Source organism: Pinus tabuliformis, chromosome X (genome assembly GCF_031772625.1).
Source record: "Pinus tabuliformis cultivar Carrire ecotype Pingquan chromosome X, CPIR1, whole genome shotgun sequence".
Classification (NCBI taxonomy): Eukaryota; Viridiplantae; Streptophyta; class Pinopsida; order Pinales; family Pinaceae; genus Pinus; species Pinus tabuliformis.
Window position 1 is genome coordinate 498,140,772 of NC_142308.1, and position 10,563 is coordinate 498,151,334.

Sequence of the window (10,563 nt, forward strand, 5' to 3'; positions counted from 1 at the left end):
GCTGAAGGGAGCGATAGTTTAAGTGACCAAATCGCTCATGCCATAGTTTGCTCACTTCATCATTATGAGCAACAAATATTGAGGGAAGATTTGATGACCCAAAGTTGTGAAACTTATACAACCTTGTGGAATCATCAGCAAGACCAGTAGCTAGAATCTGTTTAGGATCTTTTAGATCCTTGATTACAACATCATGAGGTGAAAATTCAACAATTTTACCTTCACCTGAATGAGTTATCTGATAGACAAATAGAAGGTTGCAGGATAAGGTTGGAACACATAATACATCATTAAACTGACCATTGTCTAGATGAACAGTTCCAGTCCCTACAACATTAAGAGATCTATCATCACCAACATATATATTTTTGGTGTTACAATCATTTAAAGAAGAAAACATGGCTTGGTTTTTGGCCATGTGATAAGAGGCTCCAGAATCAATGAGCCACTCATGAGAATGAGAAGAAGAAGAAGATACATTTAATGCATAACCAGACTGAGATGATTGACAACGACATGCAGAAAGTGCCATTCCGGAAGTTGAAGTTGAAGTAGGCTCCACATGGATGTTATGTTTCTTCATTGCGGCGTCCAAGGCTTCCATCTTCTTAAAGCATTTAGATTCTAAGTGGCCATCTCGATTACAAAAGTTACAATGTCTATCAGTCTTCTTCTGTTTGTTTTTATTGGTCTTATCATTTTGCTGAAATGATCTTTCATTTTGAGGCTGAGTTGGTTTAGGACCATTCTTTTGAGGATATGACTTCTTAGGATTCTTTGAATTTGGTTGCTGCTGGGCGGCTAACGCTTTCGTGGAAGAGTTTCCAAGATTAAGAAGACCAAGGTGTAAGAGTTTTTCTTGTTCTCTTATTAAGGAATCACAAAAGGAGTCAAAGGAAGGGGCCTTGTAGTCTTTTCCTTGACAAATGAAAGCTTCCCTTGTAGAATGGAAAGTGGAAACAAATACAGAGTACGCTGGTCCCAACTTAGTAAGGATGGAATAAATAAGGTTACCATCTTCTTTCTTAACTTTAACACCTTCCAAGAGATATTTAAGGGTCTTGAATTTGGACAAGAAATCTTCAATGCAAGAAAAATTATTAGGATCCAAAGTAAGCAACTCATTTTCAAGTTGATGGGCTCTAATTTCATTTTTAATCCCAAAAACTTTAGCGAGTTTTTCTAATGCTTCATGAGGAGTCTCAAGTTCTGCAATGTGGAATCTAAGATCAGGAGAAATAGACATCCCTATCAAACCACGTGCTTGATCTTGTATATTTTCCCATTTTGCAGCCTTGTCTTCATCTTTTGATTTCTTCTCTTGGTCTGTGGCTATTTTGAAAAGACCTTTACTTCTAAGTAAATCTTCCATGTAGGCTACCCATTGGAAGTAGTTAGTGCTGTCAAGAATGACTTGGCATGGACTTTCCATTTTAAAAAAAACTGAAGCTGAAGATGCTGAAAGTAAGTGTTCCAATGGATAGATCTCGAAAAAATAGGCGGTTTTAAAAAAAACGGCTCTGAAAAAGGCTTCCGGATGAAGAAGTTATGGCTTTTTGAAAAAAAATTGTTGATGTTGCCGGCAAAGTGCGCGAATGTGCGGGAATGAAAAAATCCGCCCCCACAAAATGGAGACTTGAACCCAAGACCTCTACTCTCTAAAAATAGCTTTGAACCAATTGATCTATACAAAAAATTAGAGAGAGAGAGAGAGAGGGGGGGGGGCCTTGGTTTGCGTGCTTGCCTTGAGAAAGCTCTTTTTCCCTACAGAACACAAAACACAAAACCCAACACGAATATGCAAAGAAAAACGAACCTTGCGGCTCGAAGTTAGCTTTAGCCAAAAAACTAAAAAAATTTAAAAAAAATCTCAAAGTTAGCTTTAGCCGAAAAACTAAATATTTTTCTCAATGTTTCTGATTTTCCGAGATCACACTAAGGTGCAGGGAAAAGAGCATACGCATGAGAAAAATCCTTCCTTTCTGTTTCTGATTTGCCCAGATCGCACAGAGTCGCAGGGCAAAGAGCATACGCAGAAATGAAAGGTATAGATCCGGTTAAAAAAAAAAGGGCTAAATAAACCGAAACCGAAATAAGCAAAGAGAAAATAACAGTAAACTGCAAAAACACTGTATACCTCCCGATCTGAAAAATGACGCAGCTAGGGCTACCGGAAACCTTTTCGCGTGAAACGAAAGGGGTTCCTCACTGGAACAGAGGCTCCGAACGCAACAGAGCAGTCCTCTCAGCCCGAAAGCAGTCAGAAACAGCAGATCTAGGAAACGACAGCCGCATGCAGTTCTACCGGCTTCAGATTTGGATCACCAACGGACGCGGCCCTCAAATAGCTCTGATACCATGTAGGAATTTACAGGGTAAGTTCCTCAGAAAGAATACCAAAAGGACACCGCTCACAACCAGATCACAGATCAATACACCAGTATTTTTGACGTGGTTAAAACCCTCAAAGAGGGAAACAGTCCACGGCCTGTCCCAACGTGGGTACTACAGGCAATTTATTAATCAAAGAATGAAAATTTACATAAGCTTCTCTCATGCACGGATTACCCGAACAATGACCCTCCATGCGCTTTAAATAGAACTCATGGACCAATCGGGTGTCAAGCCACGGATCAAGTGTCGGTAATACCGAGGAGAGAATGAACCGTCGGATCACTACATATCGTGACCGTCGGATTGTAAGTTACAAAATGTACAACAGTAAAGAAACATACTTTACCTAACTCTATACTAGACCAAGTTGAACTTAACTATTTCCTATGTGTCGGAATATCCTAACACTATAGAGGCGTCTATGTTTTGGAGAATTTGGTATCTACAGATAAATACTAATTCCCTAGATAAGTAGCTATATCTAGAACAACAATTTAAAGTGTCTTAGTCTTTTCCTACAAGAAATAGATAAGATGAGAAGATGAGAAGACATACTTGTAGTTTCGCTTTTGTCTTGTCTCCTTTGTATCGATCCCATCACTCCTTCCCATACTTAATACGCCTGAGAAGTACCTGTAAACACAACAGAAAACAAAGAATCGATCAAAGCACACGATCTATTGAATATAAGTGAAAGGAATCAAATACAATTCACACATATAAGCATTATGAAACAATACAAACATATGGGAGAAAGGTTCAAACACTTTATTGAATAGAAGAAGAAATTACAACCATTGGTGTCTGATTCAAAGCCATTCCTCTAGCTTGGATCCCATCGACATCACATCAAAAGCATGACAAACTTGTAGCATTACAATACTTGCTTCAAAGCCAAATCTCATAGCAACATTATCTCCTTACAATTCAACATAATCCAGCCCCTGATCACTTAGATGAGTGGTCAATTTATAGGGAGATGAAGGAGGTTTTGTCATTAATGGTGGCATTGAATGGCCTTCCATACTTAGAATCAGTTCCATGGAGGAAGGGATGAGAGGATAGGATGCACCTTAACTCATTCCTCATCCATTTTCGAGCTCATAGGAGTTGATAAGTGAGGGAACCTTTTAGATGACTCCAAAAGATAAGAATATTCCCCAAACCCTATGTGAATTTTGCTCAATTTCGCCCAGCGCATGTGAAAGGAAGTCTAAGTGCTCTGCAGAGCACCCTGGCATGGACTCAATTGCTCTGCAGCGCACCCTTACAAGGGCTGACCTACGCTGGTCCCTCTAGAGGCCATTTCTAGATGTCTTCAAGTCATGAAACTGTCTGGGAAGGAGGCATTCAAAGGGGTGACTTGTTTAGGGCATGTAGCAACTGAAATTAGGGTTTGATGAGCCCTAAAACACTGATCTGGATGATGGGATTGATGTGACCAAATGGATATGTAACAGTCTATTAAATATATTTGGGCGGATTGGGGTTTATGACGTGCATGCCTAAAATCAAGGAAAAAATGACACTTGGCAAAAATTTCTAAAGATAGGGACTGTGTCACCTTCAGGAAACTAATGATGAATCCTTGTTTTATAGGGATTGCTTTTTCACTTTTTTTTCTAAGAAACTTGCCATGCACCTTGCTAAGGAATATTGTGTAGTTCTGGGGAACTGGGCAACTTCCCGGCTCAATGCATTTTGTAATTTCTAAGCTTAAGGAGTGGATTTCAGTATTGGGCTTCCATCCATGACTACACAATTCTCAAGCTCAAGGTTGAGATTACTGTCAGGATTGCGCAATTTCCATCATCAAGGCTAGCTTGCCCTCATGGGTTGTGCAGTTTCTGGAAGCAAACCCAAAACTGCTACAAGATCAAGTTAGAAGGATGCTTGTGACTCAAAAATATCAGTTAATTATGGAAACAATCAAACACAACAACATATAAAAAGAATAAGTCTTGATCAGATCATGAATACTTGATGACAATCAAAGATAAGCTCATGTAAATAGAAAAGAAGGCTCCAAAATCAAAGCATAGGAATTTTTTTAGAGGGTGGTTGTATCCTCTACAACACTTGGCGACACAATGGTAGAACTCTAACTCTTTGTATGGGTCTTGTCTCATGCAAAATAGGTCTAAATATTTAGGAAGTATTGTTCATTTCATCGATTGCCATAACTTCTTTAGTTAGCTTGCAGTAAATATATAGTCCCTACCATTCTCTTCATCAGTGACACACTTAACCAAGCCAAGTCAAACTAAGTTGTTTTGATTGCGAATGAGGAGTATATAGATGCATAAGTGAAAAGAAATGTTAGAGTCTTAGTTTTCATCTCTAGTGTTGCTCCGCTGCCAGTAGGCTTGGACAGTACTCCGACAAAGTCACTTTAGGAACACAAGCATTGCTCTGTTGCCAACGAGCTTGAACAATACCCTGACAAAGTTGATTGCTTCACCTCTCTACGCAGGAAGCCTTTCTCTTCTTTCACATTTAATTTATTTTTTTCATTTTGTTCATAGAATTGTTTATAGGCACTTATTGATTTAACGAGGTAGAAGAGGGATCCTGATTTATTGAGAGCATAAGAGGTTGTCCCTTTAGAGAAGAATATTTATATATAACTCTGACACACTTGTTAAGGTTTTCCTCCCCTCCTTACTCTACTCGACTTAGCTAACAAGGATTAACCAAAAATAAAATACCGATTAGAGTAGGCAGTACTAGTTATAGGTTCAAGCATCGTGATTCCACTATGGTTTTCTCCGAAAATGACATTTTCCATCAGAGTATCATAGACTAAACGATGCAAGATTCACGCAAAGAGAAGGAATGAACAGATAACCAAGCGTTGACAGTAGCACAACTTCCTCATGGACTTCACCATGCTTGCTTTGGAAATAAACACGGTCTCATGTGGAAGCTATTCTATGACTGAAAAGAAATGAAAAGACAGAAAAAAGTGCAATACAAAAATTAAATCAAAGCAAACAAAACAATGAAAGAAACAAACTACTCCTACTCCTTAAATAACAAAGAATAGGTCAGATCTATGTAAAATGATATTTACAATGTAACCACTAACGCATCGGTTGGCCTATGTAAGTGAGGGAATTCATATCAATAAATATATTCAAACATAAACATAAATAAGAAAGATAAGACAATTCATACCAAGCCGTTCGAAGTTTGAAAATGCATGCAAAAAAGTAAGAAAGAAACACACATGTTACGCAATTTGCAGATGCATTATTGTGTTTAGACACATTGCGACTTGAAGATACGCAACAACAAATTTTCAAACTGCAGAAATAGGATAACATAAAGAAAAAAAAAAACTTTCATTTTGCAACCGTGTTTTCCAGGTATGACTCCTCCAATGACTAAGTGATAGGATCGTGTAATGCAAATGGAGGATGTGAAAATTGTGAGAGAGATTGATTTTCAATGTGTGCAATAGAGTGATGAGGAGCCTTGGAAGTTACATCACTATTGTGATTAGAATTGGAACTGATCTCAAGATTGCGAGAACATGACAAAATAATTAGCTCAGGCTGAAGTGCCTCGACAGCTTGCGGAAGTTTCAAATCATCAAAAGATAGATTATCGAAGACTGGTGGCTTAGAAAAATGAACAGTGGAAAAATCAGAATTGTGATCGGATGAATGAGTGAAAAGATCATGACAACCAAGATCAAAAAGTTCAAGATAAAAAATAAGGGCATCCTCGTGATCTAACAAATCATAAAGAGGGGAAGATGGAAAACAAGAAATTTCACCTTCTAATTCCTCACAATGATGAGATGATAGATCAGGGAGATTTAAAAGAGAAGATTTTCCCTCTCCGCATTCAGATGAAAAATTACATTCCACGAGTTCTGAAAATGATCAGAAGTAATAATATCATCAGAAACTAATTTTTTGCAAGATTTAACAGGAGTGACAAAGTCACAGAAAATGTCAGGATAATGGGGGAGAGGTGTGGAAGGAGAAAAATCAACCTTCATCGTAGATTCTTGTTCAGATGTGGACTCCCACACATAGTCATCGTAAATGATATCACAAGTTTTCTGCGCAACACCAACTCCATCTTGAACTTGATCCTCATGAACATCCAAAGAAACATTTGAAACAGGTGAACACAACAACTCACAATCTAGAGGATCAAAGGAACCAAAGGATGGAGGATGAGGAGATAACACTTCATTACAAACATCATATTCACAGTCCAAATTTACGCTAGAATTTTGAGTATGTGGGGTGGGAGAAAATGGTGGTAAATCAACGAATGAATTCTCAAGTTCTCCCACCTCAACCTATGGAACTGGAGCTATTTTATTAGAAGGAGACAAAGAGTTACTTGGTACAACAACCTTGTCCGTTGTAGATTTAGAAGCTCTAATACTGAGGTATGTTGGGATGATTTTGAAAGATTCATATTCGTGTGGATTCATCGAAATGTGAACAATAATTTACAATTTCTCTTTCATTAAAGGCCAATCAACATCATTTTCAGAAAATTCAAATAAAAAATGAACGAAACGATTGTGAAAATCATCAAGAAATTCATTAGGTGTTTTTTGCAATCGCATAATTTTCTTGAACACAAATTTGTAATCATACCTATCAAAGGCGTAATAAAGTTGTGGCAAGATGTTCCAAAGAGTGTATGGAAGCGATAGGTAATGTGTAACTCCATAGCATTCCCTTACATGCCCTTTGAACGTAAGAGTGAACAACCTACAAGCAGCTTCTTCGCAATGACTATTGTGCTTCGTGCAAAATTCAAGAAAATGAGCGGTGTGCTCAAAGAAGGTTGTTTCAACCTTGCCATTGAATTTCAGATTTGACGAGTTATTAATGATTTCCACCGGCACTTTTAGTTTTGAGGTTTTAAAAAAACATGTCAGGGCTAAGATATGGGAGGAAGCCATTAATGAGTGTGGAAATTTCAAACAAACTTCATGGGCTCAACTTGTCATCTAGCCCTCCTAGCACCAAAAATGTTGATGGTGTTGGACCCGCCAACATTAAGGGGATCTCCTCGATACGAAGTCCCAATTAGACCTCACATTGTTTGGTGTAGGAGTCCCATCTGGTACTACGACCCGATTGTTGATGCAGTGGGTGCTAATGATATGCCTTAGCTGCAATTACACATAGAGTGATGTATAGTGAATTTGGTGAGAACAAGTGTGTGACCCTACGGAGGTTCAAGTGTGATGCATGAAGGTTTAGCCATGCGGAAGGGAAAATAAGCGACCCCCCTAAAATCCTGTAATATTACGTAGCTTGAAAGGAACACACAAGCATAGTGACATCACAAGATAATATGAGAAATAGTTCACAAGTAAACAATGATGAATTAATACAACAACACGCATTCAACAAGATTTGTACCAATGAAAATGAAATATTTCATAAGCATGCACATAAGTTAAATAAAACACATTGCAAACATAACAAGAATAATCCTACTACATTTACAATATATGCATGAAAACATGTCAACTCTGAGCTTTTATTAAGTGAAAGTTCCAATCATACATACACCATTGACGGACCACTATCCCCAATAGTGGAACATGAATTAAAGATCACCTGCTCCTCCAAAGAAACATACTTCCTCTACACTACGGAGAAGCCAAGGCTCTCACAAAACTCCCAAGCTCCTGACTCTACGCCTAAGCCCAACTAAAATTTTGGCTCCCCAAAATCCCTTTACATGAGTTATGAGGTTCTATTTATAACAAGACGGGGTGACTCTTCAACTCCCCTTATGAGTTTTGGATTACCCTTATGACTCTTCTCATTCTTTACAAAAAAAATCATTACATTACATCACGACTCTTCACATTCAAATATTGACACTTGGAATTCCTATAACAACCCTAGTAAAATTTCCATGTAATTAAGATTTAAAGACAATGGAAAAGGCTTTGGAAAGGCAACGTGGCATTTTGGTACATTTATTTATGAAAATAGTGGAAATTAGGAGAAAAGGGGGGCAAAAGGTCACAAGTTGCATGCGAGGAGAAAAATGAAGGAAAATAATGGAAAATGAAAAAAATAGAGGCCTCATTACTAAAAAGGCTTATGAGGATTAGTTCAGAGACTTTTGTCAATTCAATTTTAGATATCTCTCTCTATTCTCTCTCTCATACTCTTGGACACAGAGTTTTCTTGGAGCACTCATGGAGGAGTGTGGAATACTTTGAGTTTTGGATTAAGAAGGAAAGGAAGAACATGAAAGTGCAAGAGGACATCGGGATTAGCAACTACAATAGGTTTTGCTTGCAGGTACAGAGTTGCATGTATGTTTTCCTCACTAGTTATGGCATGCATGGCTATGCATGTGGTTTATTGGTTATGATATGTCATTGGAATGGAGGATTGCTTGGATTGATAGTGGATTTGCCTAGCCTTTCCATTTTCGGGATAGCCATGGTGTTGTGGGCTCATTTCTTTGTTTTTTTTTGTTGGTTTTCATGTTTCCTTTAGCTTGGGCTAAGGTACTAGTTCTTGGAAACCTTGGTTGGACAAACGCTCTGGAAGCCTTGTAACAACTTGGGTTGAGTTACTAGTCTTGGAAGTCTTGGTTGGAAAAACGTTGTGGAAGCCCTTGGTGGGTTGAGTTACTAGTCTTGGACGCCCTAGTTAAAAAAACAATTTGGAAGCCCAATGATAGTTGTGGGTTGAGTTACTAGTCTTGGAAGCCTTGGTTGGAACAAACACTATAGAGCCCTGGAAGGCTTAGGTAGAGACTAATGTGGTGATGGTTTGTGATGTTCGACCGTGAGGTGGAATCATTGTTTGATGGCTTGAGGTGTTTTGGCCTCTGGAATCCCTAGTGTGGTTTTGATGGATTGTTCCATGAGATCCCACATTCATTCTTGGAATATGGCACAAAGGTGACTGGATGAAGAGAAATTTGGCTCAACCATGTTTATGGTCGAGTGGTCCGTGGAAGTCCCAAACCTGGTTGACCTTTGCATCATTAATGAGGTTATTTCCCCTTGTTAATTCATGAGTATTATATTGGTTTATATGTGTATTATATGGTTGTTGTTTCCTTGGTATTTTTGTTGTTACTATGCTGGTTATGAACATATATGACCACAACGATACACAAATTTGTAATTTAATTAATTAAATTACGTGGTTACCAAACTATCGAACCCCAATCGCTTTATCAGAACTCAAAACAAATTAAACTCCAGTCTAAAGCTTTATCGCGTCTAAATTCTAAATTAACCTGCGCACACTTTCAGAAGCGATATCCATCAGATCTCGTCCATCATAATGAACGGTTGTGATCAATCCAGAACTCAACTAGATCAAAACATATTTCATAAAATATCGCATCCATTTTTTATATTAAACCTCGTGCATCTTTTAACGCGATTACCATCTGATCTGAGCTTTTCAAGCGGACAGTCACGATTAACTGAGTTATTAACTCAGTTTTATAAATGATCGCATCTGTTTTTAGAATTATCGGCTGCGCTTGTTAGCACGCGATCACTATTAGATTTGTTGGATCTTCGATCGAACAATCCTAGTCTTCTTCTAAATTTCTTTGCGAATTTATCAGGGATTCTTCGTCCTGCCAAGTTTTAGCGCTTCTGCCAAGTTTAGTCCATCACTAGACTATATTCTTGTGACCTTCAAACATAACTAGGCTATTAATGATTCATAATAATTAATAGAGGATTCAGCGACTATTTAAAGACTCAACGCAATCAATTCACATAATAAAGATCACGCAGAAACACGTTTTAACACACAAACTCCTTTCATTCATAACAGTATATACATTCAAAACATCTTGTGCTCTGATTTATTCACACCACTATTTAGCCCTCTCTAACACTCTATAACACTCTATTTCTTAGTCTCCTTGCAGGCTTACATTTATAAATTAATTACATAGTTATGGATTATACTAAATCCATGATTTTCTCCATAATTCACTCAACTAATTCCTATTCGAGGATCTTGTATCCCTAAGATCTCTATGAGATCTACACATATTAATTATCCATGATATTCTCACATAGTTGAGAATATTTCACAACTGAAAACCTCACACATAGATTTCTCACTCAATCTATACAATATTCCTAAAAATAATTAAAAACATCACCCCCTAAATCAACCAAATGTA